Source organism: Petaurus breviceps, unplaced genomic scaffold, assembly GCF_028583685.1.
Source record: "Petaurus breviceps papuanus isolate PSGF00001 unplaced genomic scaffold, PetGlider_PUasm1.0 76, whole genome shotgun sequence".
NCBI classification, from domain to species: Eukaryota; Metazoa; Chordata; class Mammalia; order Diprotodontia; family Petauridae; genus Petaurus; species Petaurus breviceps.
Window position 1 is genome coordinate 57,172,340 of NW_027186473.1, and position 11,457 is coordinate 57,183,796.

An 11,457-nucleotide genomic window follows, 5' to 3' on the forward strand; every position below is an offset into this window, starting at 1 on the left:
AGCACATAGTCATAAATGCCAGTTCATTGACTACTGGCAGTCAATCCTGGTACTAGGTAAAGGCAAAATTCACTGTCCCTTCTCCTAAGCAGCTTATAATTGATTGGATGAGGAGGGGATACTTCATATAAATAGGTAAATGTAAACATGATAAGTTGAGGAGGAAGAATGAGAAAACATGAAAGATAAAGGTTATTGGGGAATAGCACATAAGCTAAACTTCAAAGAAGATGGAGGTGAGGAAGGAAAGCATTCTCTCCAAGCATGGGGGACAGCCTATACAAAGGGTTAAAAGTAGCAAAGAGGACAGTTTGGCTGAATGGAGAGTGGATAAAGTGGAGTAGCAGACTGAAATTAGCTAACTGAACCCAAGGTGACAGACATACCGTCCATGACCAGGTCCATGTTGAAGCCTTTCCAGTTGGGTGGACCCTGCTTGCACCTATTCTCCCTTGCTTTGGCTGTTTATAAACCCAGGTTCACCTCCAGGCCACTGAAGCAGAAGAGGACTCCTACACAAATAATAATTCCAGGGTAGACCATCTTAAGTCCAGAGGAAAGATACAAAATCTCTTGAAAAGCAGAGAGAGAAATTACTTGTGTTGAGGAGAAAGGGAATTAGTTACTTTCTGGGCTTTGAAGGATGTGTATCAGCTGACTCAAAAGATAGGAGATGAGTCAGGAGTCTATTCTAAGCAGAGGTGTGCTGGAGCCAGCTCAAACTGGCTCTGGTTAAATTGTCTGTGTGTTTGCACCTTAGAAATTAAGGCTTGGTTTATCGTTCTGTTGATTGTCTAGACTTAAGAACATATTGGAGAAAATGTTAATATGGCAGACTAAATTTAAAAGTGGGTCATGCAACCAGGAGTTAAATCTTTACCAGAACACTCCAGGTCAGAGAGGACACTGAAGTCCATAGAGGTTAAGTTATCCAAAGTCACCCATCTCTCAAAGGATTTGAGTCCTCAAAGGTAACTGAAATCATCTAATGAAATAGGAAATCCTTTAAGCTACAAAGCTTTGTTTTCTGAAAATGAATCTGACCACAAAGAGTTTAGATGACTAGGTAGAGTTCCACAGAATGGAATTTCTGAAAAACCAAATCCTTGTTTCCAAACGACTGAATCAAGCAGCAGAGAACTCAGATTTGCTAAGAGTTAAGGCAAGATTCCTCTTTTAACGATAAGTGCATTGCTGTCCATTAAGTCCTTATTAACCAGAGGTGATTATGCAAAGGGTGCCTTGTTAAATCAGGCCCTCTCATAACACAACAGGTCTTTTAATAGGTTCATTTTAAATAGGTGTCCCTGGGAAAACAAAAATACTAATAAGATTGTGAATAATGCACACTTATATTCGACCCCACATCCCAGGAGCCCTAAACAGAGAATGATTAAGGGCAAGTTGTAAGTGCAGACATTATAAGGGGAAAGGACTGGATCAGGACACCCAAGTGGGCCAGGGCTACTGGCAAAAAACCCTGCTGATTCTCTGGGAGTGGCTGCTACCTCCCTTTGAAGCAATGGAGGGTATTTGGGAAGGGCTGGTAAAGAGAGAGGCACTACCAGGGATGGGTGACTAGCTTTCAAACCCCTTCCATTTGCTGCTCATTAGAAAGAGACACTGAAGCCCTTCTCTCCCCTGTAGCTACAGAGCTTCTGTTCCTGCTTGCATTTCATTATCCCATCAATCATTCAGCCTCTGGGACAACACGGCACCAGTTTTGTTTTACACATGATCATAAGAAGAAAAAAAAAAAAGAGGAGAGAATCCATTTCACAATGACTAGCTCTAATCCAAGGGTTCTGGGGCCCTTTGACGGGTCATATTTGCGTAAAAGGAAACCTTTGAAATGCATGTTAGGGTAGGGAGATCTCCTTCATGTTTATCACAGAGCATTTGAAAACCTGCAATGTTGCTCTCTGCCTGCAGTCAGATCATCACAGCCCGTGTTAGGGGCTGAGCAAATAGGGGATGGGGAGGGGAGAGGAACCTGGGGAGGGAGGGTCAGGGAATAAAGTTGTGTGGCTTTGATAATAAAGCACTTTTAAATATGCACTTTTCGGCTTACTTCCTTGATAGAGAAAAGGATGGAATAAAAGGGAAGAAACAAAGAACAATTGGTTAAAAAGAGAATTGCAAGATGAGAGACCTGGGAATAAAGGACTTTTTTTTTTTACAGGTTTCTGTAAAATGTAGTTCTCCCCACCCCCACTCCCATCTTACCTACCCCCCAAGAGGATACATGCTGATAATCAATCAACAAGCATTTATTAAGCATGCTAGGTATTAATGCCACAAAGAGAATAGTAGCTAACATTTACATGTGCCAGGCACTGTCCTAACAACAATCCCGGGAGGTAGGGGCTATTATTATTCCCATTTTACAGATGAAACCCCAAGATAAGTTAGTTGACTTGCACAGGATCACACTGCTGAGGCAGAATTTTAACTCAGGTTTTTCTGTTTGCAGGCCCAGCTCTCTACCAACTGTGCCATCTAGAAATGATCTTTCTGTCTCTGTTTCTGTCTGTCTCCCTCTCTCTCTTTCCCTCTTTTTCCTTCTCCCTCTCCTCTTGCTGACTTTCTCTCCCCCGTCTCCTCCTCATTCTTCCCTTTCCCCTCTTTCTCCTCCTCTCTCCTCTTCCTCTCCTCCTGTTCTTCCTTCATTCCTGATATTTAAGCGAACACAGTATTTACATAAGTTCTTTCAGCTGTCTCTATATAAGGAGAGAGTTTGGATTAAATGATCTCTCAGGTAATTTCCAGGTCTGTCAGTCTATTGTCTGGCTCTGGGAGGGGACAAGGCAAGTGGCTCCATGACAAGGTGCAGACACTCTTGCTGCCTCTACTGATGCAGGCTGTGAGAGGTGTCATTTCCTTGATGTTGGTCATTGGTAGAGGAGGTAATTGGAAGCTATACCCTGACTCATGAAGGACAGAGCAGAATTTGAGGGTATAGACTAGAGAATAAAGATTGAGTGGTTTGTTCAAGAGACTTGGTGAAAGCTGAGGGAGTCTGAATTAGTCATGCCCATGTCAATTGGACATGAGACAAGGCATACACCAGTGAGAGTTTGTTGTTCAAGGGCAAATGCTCAGGCGGTTTAAGGATCCATTTCAGGACTTTGGATTATGGCCCTGTGCAGTTTACCTTGTGCCCTTGGGAAACCTCCATTTACAGAGCACAGGAGTGATTCACTGTCAGCATCCAAAGACGGGTCCCCCTAGTCTGTTGAAAATGAAGGATATGAAATGTCTTAAATGACAATTTCCACAGAAGGATTAGGCATTTGGGGATACATGATGACAAGTCCCTAGGAGAGCTCAAACTCAGTAAGTCCATGACACAACTCAACATCTTTTCCCCCCAAACTCCCCTTTTCCAAACTTTCCTATCACCATGTTGAGGGCCCCACTGTCTTCTTATTCATGCAGGTCCATGACCTCATTGTCATCATGAGTTCCCCAGTCACACTCACCACACATAACCAATGTGCTACCAAGGCTTGTCATTTATGCCTTTACTACATCTCTCATATGTATTCTTTCCACTTGAAAAGCCTCTCACCTGGTATAGCCCTGCCAACCTCCCCCCATCATCTCACACCTGAACTGTTGCCATAGCCTGAATGGTGTCCCCATCTCAATTTTCTCCCCATTCTAATCCATCTTCCACTCAATGGCCAAAGTCATTTTCTTCAAGGGCTGGTCTGACCATGTCACACTTCCCACCCCCAGCACACTAGATAACTTCCAGGGGTTCTCTCTATTACCTCCAGGACCAAATATAAAATCCTCTAGCTTTTAAAGGCCTTCACAACCTGGCCCTTCCCTACCTTTCAGGCTCCTTGGTCATGATTCCATTTCATGTACACAACAATCCAGTAAGACTTACCTTCTTAATATTCCTTGTACATGACGTTCCATCTCCTGATTATATAGGACAAGCCAAATGCTTTCCCTCCCTTACCTAGGTTTCTTGGCTTTGTTGGAATTCTTCAAGTTCAAGGGCTTCTGGAGGAGGCCTTTCCTACTTGCCCATCTGTGCTAGTATTTCTCTCTAAGACTTCCTTCCACTTACATTGTGCCTATCCTGTACTTACAATGCTTTTGCACATTATCTCCTCTATGAGAATATGAGCTCCTTGAGGGAAGAGACCATGTCTTTTGGCTTTCTTTGTAACCCCAGTGCTTTTCACAGTGCTTGGCAAATAGGAAGGACTTAATAAATGCTTGTTGGTTGATTGTTCTCTGCTTAGCATAGTTCTGGAGGCCCAGTTGTGTTCTACATGGTCAAAGAGGGCAGGAGCAGATACAGAGTCAGGGTGAGAGGAGAGGAGGGAGAGAGGGGAAGGAGGAGGAGGCTGTCTGTGTCACTTACAGTGGCTGTGACGAATTAGAAGAAGGGGTCAGCCCTGGCACAAGATACGATGATACTAGGCTAAGGCTCACCCTAAGGACAACAAGCGGCTGGTTAGTGATGGTTCCAACCTCTTTCCTTCAGATGGTTTCCCTGGCATAAGCCATTCTAGCTTAGTCTGGTAAAACTTTGCCCTGACCATAGCCCTTTCCATATTCTGGAGATTTCTATTTACCTATTGATTTCCTTTGGCATAGTGACTACCATTCACCAGCCCTCCATTTTGAAGCTTGACCTTGGACGCAGACCACCATTTTATCATTTCCATGCCTAGTTGTGGTATTTTTAGCTTCCATACCTGTGAAAAACTCAGGTGCAATCCCCCATGGGTGGGCCTACCAATGCAGGCTGTGTGAATATAGCAGCATTCACTGAAAGAAAGAAATAAACAAACGAAAGAATGAATGATAAACAGCTGAAAGGAGGGGAGGAGGGAACAAAGGGAAAAATTCAAGGCAAAACCAAAAAATAAATGAAGAAAAGGAACCTATATGTTCTCCAATCAGTCAGTCTGCCAATTTGGGGCTTTCTCATGTCTGATGCCTACAGCTGGGCAGGCTTTCCAAGTGACAGGAAATTAGCCTCCATCTTCACAATAAGTTATCCCTGTTCATATTTTCTCGTTGATATGTTTTGTGTTCTTGCTTAGGAGCAGCAGAGAATTCCAGCAGAAGCCAACCACAGACAACTGGGGAACCACATGAATTCTTTATTACCATTCCCAGTGTGTCAATGGCTAAGGTCATACAAAATAAAAAGAGAGGAAAATGGGAAGGAAACCTCAGACTGCTACATATGAGCCCCTGCAAGCTTCCCGGATTTTTACCTAAACATTTACTGCCATGTGTTCTCAACACTCTTCATATTGAACTGAGAACTCCATAAAAATAAGCTGGTTTGACAGTGATACAACAACGCTAAGCGTAGGTAAGCCTTTGTTTCAACACTCCTCTCCTCTGACCTAGGCACAGGAACAAAGGAAGGATAAGCAAATAAAGGCTAGCTGTTCAAAGGTCTGCTGCAGTTTGTTAAACCCAGGTGCTTGGCCCCTTCATTGGCCTTTGATGAGGCTCTGGGACAACTTTATATTCTCCTTCATAAGAGGTAGCTGTTGAAGGAGGAAGGACACAAATGAATGACCGACCTGTGATCAACAGGAACCTGGGTTTACCAGGGGTGGGGAACCTGTGGCCTCAAGGCCACGTGTGGCCTTCTAGGTCCTTAGGTGCAGCCTTTTGACTGAGTACAAGTTGGATCTGTGATTTAGGGTTGTTATCCATTCCATCAATGTGGTGTAGATTGCAGCCCCTCTATGCCAATACTACTTATGGTAATTTTTAACTTACCTACTTCCCCCTCGTCCTCCTCAAAGAGATGGGGAGAAAGGCAGACAGACAAACACAAGGGACAGAAAAATAGAGAGAGATAGAGACAAACAGGCTGAAAAAGGAAGGAAGGAAAGGAGGGAGGGAGGAAGGAAAGGAGGAAGAGAGGAGGGAGGAAGGAGGGAAAGAAAAATGATAAGACAACTAGAAAACCTGCTTTGTGAAAATCAGTTGAAGGAATTATACGTGATAGGTCTTAATAAATGGTTATGGAATTATGATTGATCTAAGACAGAAATTGCTCCAGTCTTCTAAGGTTTGTTCCAAGGACTTTGAAGATAAACTTGGTCACAAAAAATGATACCCAAGAGTCAACCTAGATAAGTAAAGAGAGCCTCATTGCCAGTAAGCTGAAGGTAGGTGATAAATTCTTTGGCCATGGACATCCATGAAACAAAGAAAAATGTAAGTTGTCCTCTTTAGCCCCCTTTTGCATCCACAGTGACATTTGTGAAGTAGAAGAAAAGTAGGCAAAAGGTGATAGGAACCAGACAGATGATGACTCTTTTAAAAACTTTTATTTGATCATGAGTATAAAAATGTAAGATTATTGTCCAATGACCAACAAGCTGATTATAATACTGAAGGAATCAGTCAGCTTTTATTACCAGGTTCCTACTATATGCCAAACACTGTGCTTGGCATTGTGAACACAAGTACAAAGAATGAAATCATCCCTCTTAGCAAAGAGTGTACCATCTAATGAGGAGACCAAAAGTACATGCATAAGCATATAGAACAAACAGAAACATAATAAACAGAAAGCTATACAAAGTAGTTACACATAAGGTACTTTGTCAGGGAGGTCTCTGGTGATTGGAGAATCAGAAAAAAAACTTCAGGCAGAGGATGGTGCTTGAGCACAGCCTTAAAGGAAAAGAGGCACTGTATCAGGCAGATCCTGAGATAAGAAAGAGTTCATTCTAGGCATGTGACACACCTAATGCATCTCAGGCACGGAGATGGGAATGAACTACTGTTTCATCTTGAAATAATTTATAATAACAACAATAATAATATGCTAAGGTTCAGACTCTCATTTGGATATTCTCTCTTACAAATGAGAACCTTAAGACCCACAGAAGTAAAGTGATTTGCCTTGCTTACACAGCTAGAAAGTGGGAGACAGGATTTGAAACCTGTCCTTTCTGACTTAAGGTCCAGCATGGTATCAAATGTAAAACGCCACCTTTCCTATACTCCCCATAAGTGAAACCAGATGATGTAAAGAGGATGCAAGTTGATGGAAGTATGGCTCACAAGTTCTCCTTGAAGAGGGAAATAAAGGAGTGGAAGATGTTTGTTTTATTGTATACCCCAAAATATTTATGGACCATCATACCATGACCATATCATCATCTTGCCTTGGAGTGCTGATATTGGGCATAGCCCAGAAAACCATGAATATAATTGCAGATGTGATAACATCTATTGCAGAACAAGGAAAAGTAGAAGAATTCTATGAAGAACCTGACCACATCCTCAAAACCAAGTCAAGATATGCTATGACCGACCATTGGTAGCTATAGTAAACCATCAGAGGGTACAAAGGAGAACAGTGAGAAATAAGATGATAAATATATTTGGGGATTAAGAAATGAAAGAGGGATTTCTAATGAAAATAACAAAGAGGTTTGAAAGGAGGCATGTTACTCATTTATCCCTCAAAAAAATTTAAAAAGAGAAAAACACCAAAGAGAAGAAAAATTGCTTTTAAAAAGCCATAAAAATCAATAAAGATTAAAAAGAAATAAAAGAGCTGATATGAAAAAAGAATACTAAAAGCAATAGAACCAACTAAAATTCCAGAAGTAACACAGATAAAAAGTAATTATAACAAATCCCGTTGAAATAATGCTTTAAGATTTTTGAAGGGCTTTTCTTACAACACTGTAAGGTGGGTAGTATAAGGTTGATTCTCCCCATTTTACGAATAAAGAACTGAGTTCCTCAGAGATTAATTGATTTGCCTATCACCATCTAGTAAGAAAATATTGGATTGAAGATGTGTACTCAGGTTTCCTGACTCCAAATCTATCCCTTTTCTCACTATGCCACAGATGGAAAAAGAAACCACACAGAAATGGCACCAGAGCTTCTTTCAAATGTCTAGATATACCCTCACAGAAATTAAGCAAGAATGCACACTAGTAAGGAATTACAGGACAAGACAAATTACTGTGCAAGTGTTTGAAGAAATAAAAAAATTAATGGGAGAGGGGCGGCCTACAGGTAGCACAGCGAGTAAGAGCACCGGCCCCAGTATCGGGATAACCTGGGGATCGAATTCGGGCTCAGATATTTAGCATCACACCCAGAAATAACTGGCCATGTAACCTTGAGCAAGTTACTTAACCCCAATTGTTTTAAAAAAATTTAATGGGAAGAAATAAAGGTAGAATAAAAAATGTTTTAAAAATGATTGAAAGAAGTAATGAAAATTACCTTAATATCACTAAAAATATAAAGGAATTTCTTAATAAAACTGCATTATAATATGTACATAGAAAAAGAAACGGATAAGAATATCAATGGGGTTCAATGAAAAGAAAGAGCTAATGAAGATGGTCTTACTTTGAAACATATTACAAGTCAGTTACCAAAACTATCAAAAATGAACAAATAGAGAGAGAGATCAATAGGGTAGGCTTCAATGGCCATAACAAGGTGCCATTTTATCTTGGGGTTAAAACAAATGGATATGTATAGAGACACAGTTGAATAGTCATACTGTTGGCTCAATGCAAGGCACAAGGATAGCAGTTGGTCACTATGGAAAGAAAGCTCATCTTCTTCCTCCACTTTACTCCCCTTCAATTTTGGTGCCCTGGGTCAAAGCTCTATTTGCCACTTGCTAGTTAAGTCTCTAGAATAGACATACCAGATACCCAAACAACTGTGTATAAAATAGATTGAATTACCCTTCCAGTAGCTACTGGAACCATTGATTATGGTCTCAAAGCTGGGAGGTGGTGACAAAATAGTGGGAATAGTGGGAAACGAAGCACGCTTGGGGCCAGCTAGCTATAGTGGAGACATGGGAGTCATTCACCAGTCTGGACAATATCAGAGCCCAAAGTGGTAGTTCCAAAGCTGAAAGGGTTAAGTCCCCAGGGCATGCTTTCTAGTAGAGAAAGTGCAATGGCCAGGCAGTAGAGAAAAAGATGAATTTTTTAAAATATCAAAAAACTATTAAAATATGGACAAAATCAGAATAACATAGGTAGAAGAAGGTTATATTTCTGTTGAACAAATAGAAGGAATGATTAAGGGCAGGATAGAAGTATTTACATTAAGATGAAAGATTTTGATAAAAATATTATAATTGGGGAAATAGTCTTCTCTAAATTGGAAAAAAGATCACAAAAATGATGGATAAAAATTTTACTTCTAAAATATATAAGCACTTAAAATTTTACAAAGGTAACTCCAGTTCCTAAAAAAATAAGTAGTTAAAAGAATATGATCAGGCAACTATCAAAGAAGAAAACTTGAATAAAATGTTCAATCTCACTAATAATAAAAGAGATTTGAATTAAAACCATTTTAATACAGGCCCCTGCTGCCATCAAAGCAACCAAAGAAAAAGCAATGAAACCATGCTAACATGATTGTGGCAGTCATTCATCAGAGGAGGGACTGAAAAACTTAAAAAATATCTGGAGAACAATCTGGTGGTATACAGTAATAGTTTTAAAAAATTGGGGTGGCTAGCTGGTGCAGTTAATAGACCACCAGCCCTGGAGTTGGGAGGACCTGAGCTCCAATACAGCCTCAGACACATGACACATTTACTAGCTGTGTGACCTTGGGCAAGTCTCTTAACTCCCCCCTCCAAAAAAATTAATCACACCCCTGGACCCAAAAATTTCATTCCTAGAAATGTACCCTGAAAATGTTATTAAAAAAACAACAAAAAGAGGTATCTGCTCAAAGATTTTTCAGTATTATAGCTAACTCCAGAAAGCTAAAAGCAATCTAAATTTCTAAAAATAGAGGAATGGTTCAATAAACTGTGGCACATTAAAATATTTGAATATTATCATGATATTAAAATGGACAGATATGAGAAAAATAAATATGAAAAAGCCTCCATGGAATAATGCAAAATAGACAAAAAGAATATACATTAATAGACTTTTATTAATATTAATAACATAAAAAAAGAGAACATGCATTAATCACTACCACACAAGAGGAAAAATTATAGGAAATGGACAATGAATCCTGATGGAAATCCCAAGGGAATCACCAAAAAGCTATCAAACCTGTGCATTTAAATTTCTTTATTTAAATATACATAGTTGTAAAGCAAGTTTAATTGGTTGTATTGATGCCTAATTACTTAATGTTTTCCTACTGTCCTCCTAACTGCTAGTACCTTCCTTTTCTAGTACTTCATACTTAGCTATTTTGCATGTATGTGTGTGTACATAGCTTTATACATGTATATATACATGCATATATAGTTACATATGCAGACACCTTTGTGTTTTGTCTCTTTTTGTTGATTTCTCCATTAGGACAAAAGCTCTTTGAGAGTAGCAACTGTTTCATTCTTTATATTTATATCCCCAGTCATAGAACATAGTATGTACTTAAATAAGTGTTGGTCAATTCCTGTTGTTTAGAAGCAATTTTAAAATAAAACTATTAATTTGGAGAAAATGTGAAAACCTGAAAATAGAATTCCAACATCTATCAATTGGAAGAAATTCAGACAAAGAAAGTCACTGAAGCATCCACATGACTGGAAAACATACAGAATGAAGCGAAAGCCCAGGAGGCTGGGTCATGATACAGGCATCTTTCAATTGTGGTTATTGTAGAACATTCAGAAAAACAAAACTTGAATGAGCCATCACTGGAGATCATCAAACAAAACTGCTCTGAATTAGCAAATACAAGCTGTGACTTACAAATTCAAGAAATGGACAAGACTCAAAGAAAAACCCAAGATTCAACACTACTGGGCACATTCTATTTAAATTCCAGTGCTAAAATGAGAAATGCAAATCAAGCCAATTAATCAGCACAAATTTATTAACCCCTTATTCTGTTCCAGACAATGATCAGGTGCTGTAGATGCCAATGAATACAACAAAATAAAACTACTTCTTCTCTCAAAGAGCTAACATTCTACTGGGGATGGAAATACAGACAAAAATAAGTGGAGTGACTAAGCATTTATTAAGGACCATCTAGGGCATCATCTAGGTACTTTACAATTATTTTCTCATTACCTATTCACAACAACTCTGGGAGACAGATGCTACTATTATCCCCATTTTACAGATAAGGACACTAAGGCAGACACACATTGTCCAGGATTACATAGCTAGAGTCCAAGGACAGATTTGAAATTAGGTCTTAGTGAGTTCAAGTATAGCACTCTAGTCACTGTGCCACCTAGTTGCCTTGTAACTGTAACCTCTCAATACACCCAGGCAATTATCTAAGACTATAAATTGTAGGAAAAATGTTGATCTGTGTTGTTAGAATTAGTAGAGGGAGTTTTCTCATTGCGAGATTTTCCACCCCCAATTAAATCTCATATCTGATTAAGAAAGAAAAAAGGAAGGAAGAAGGTAGGAAGAAAAAAGGGAGAAGGAAGGAAGAAAGGAAAGCAAAGGGAAGGGAAGGGAAGGG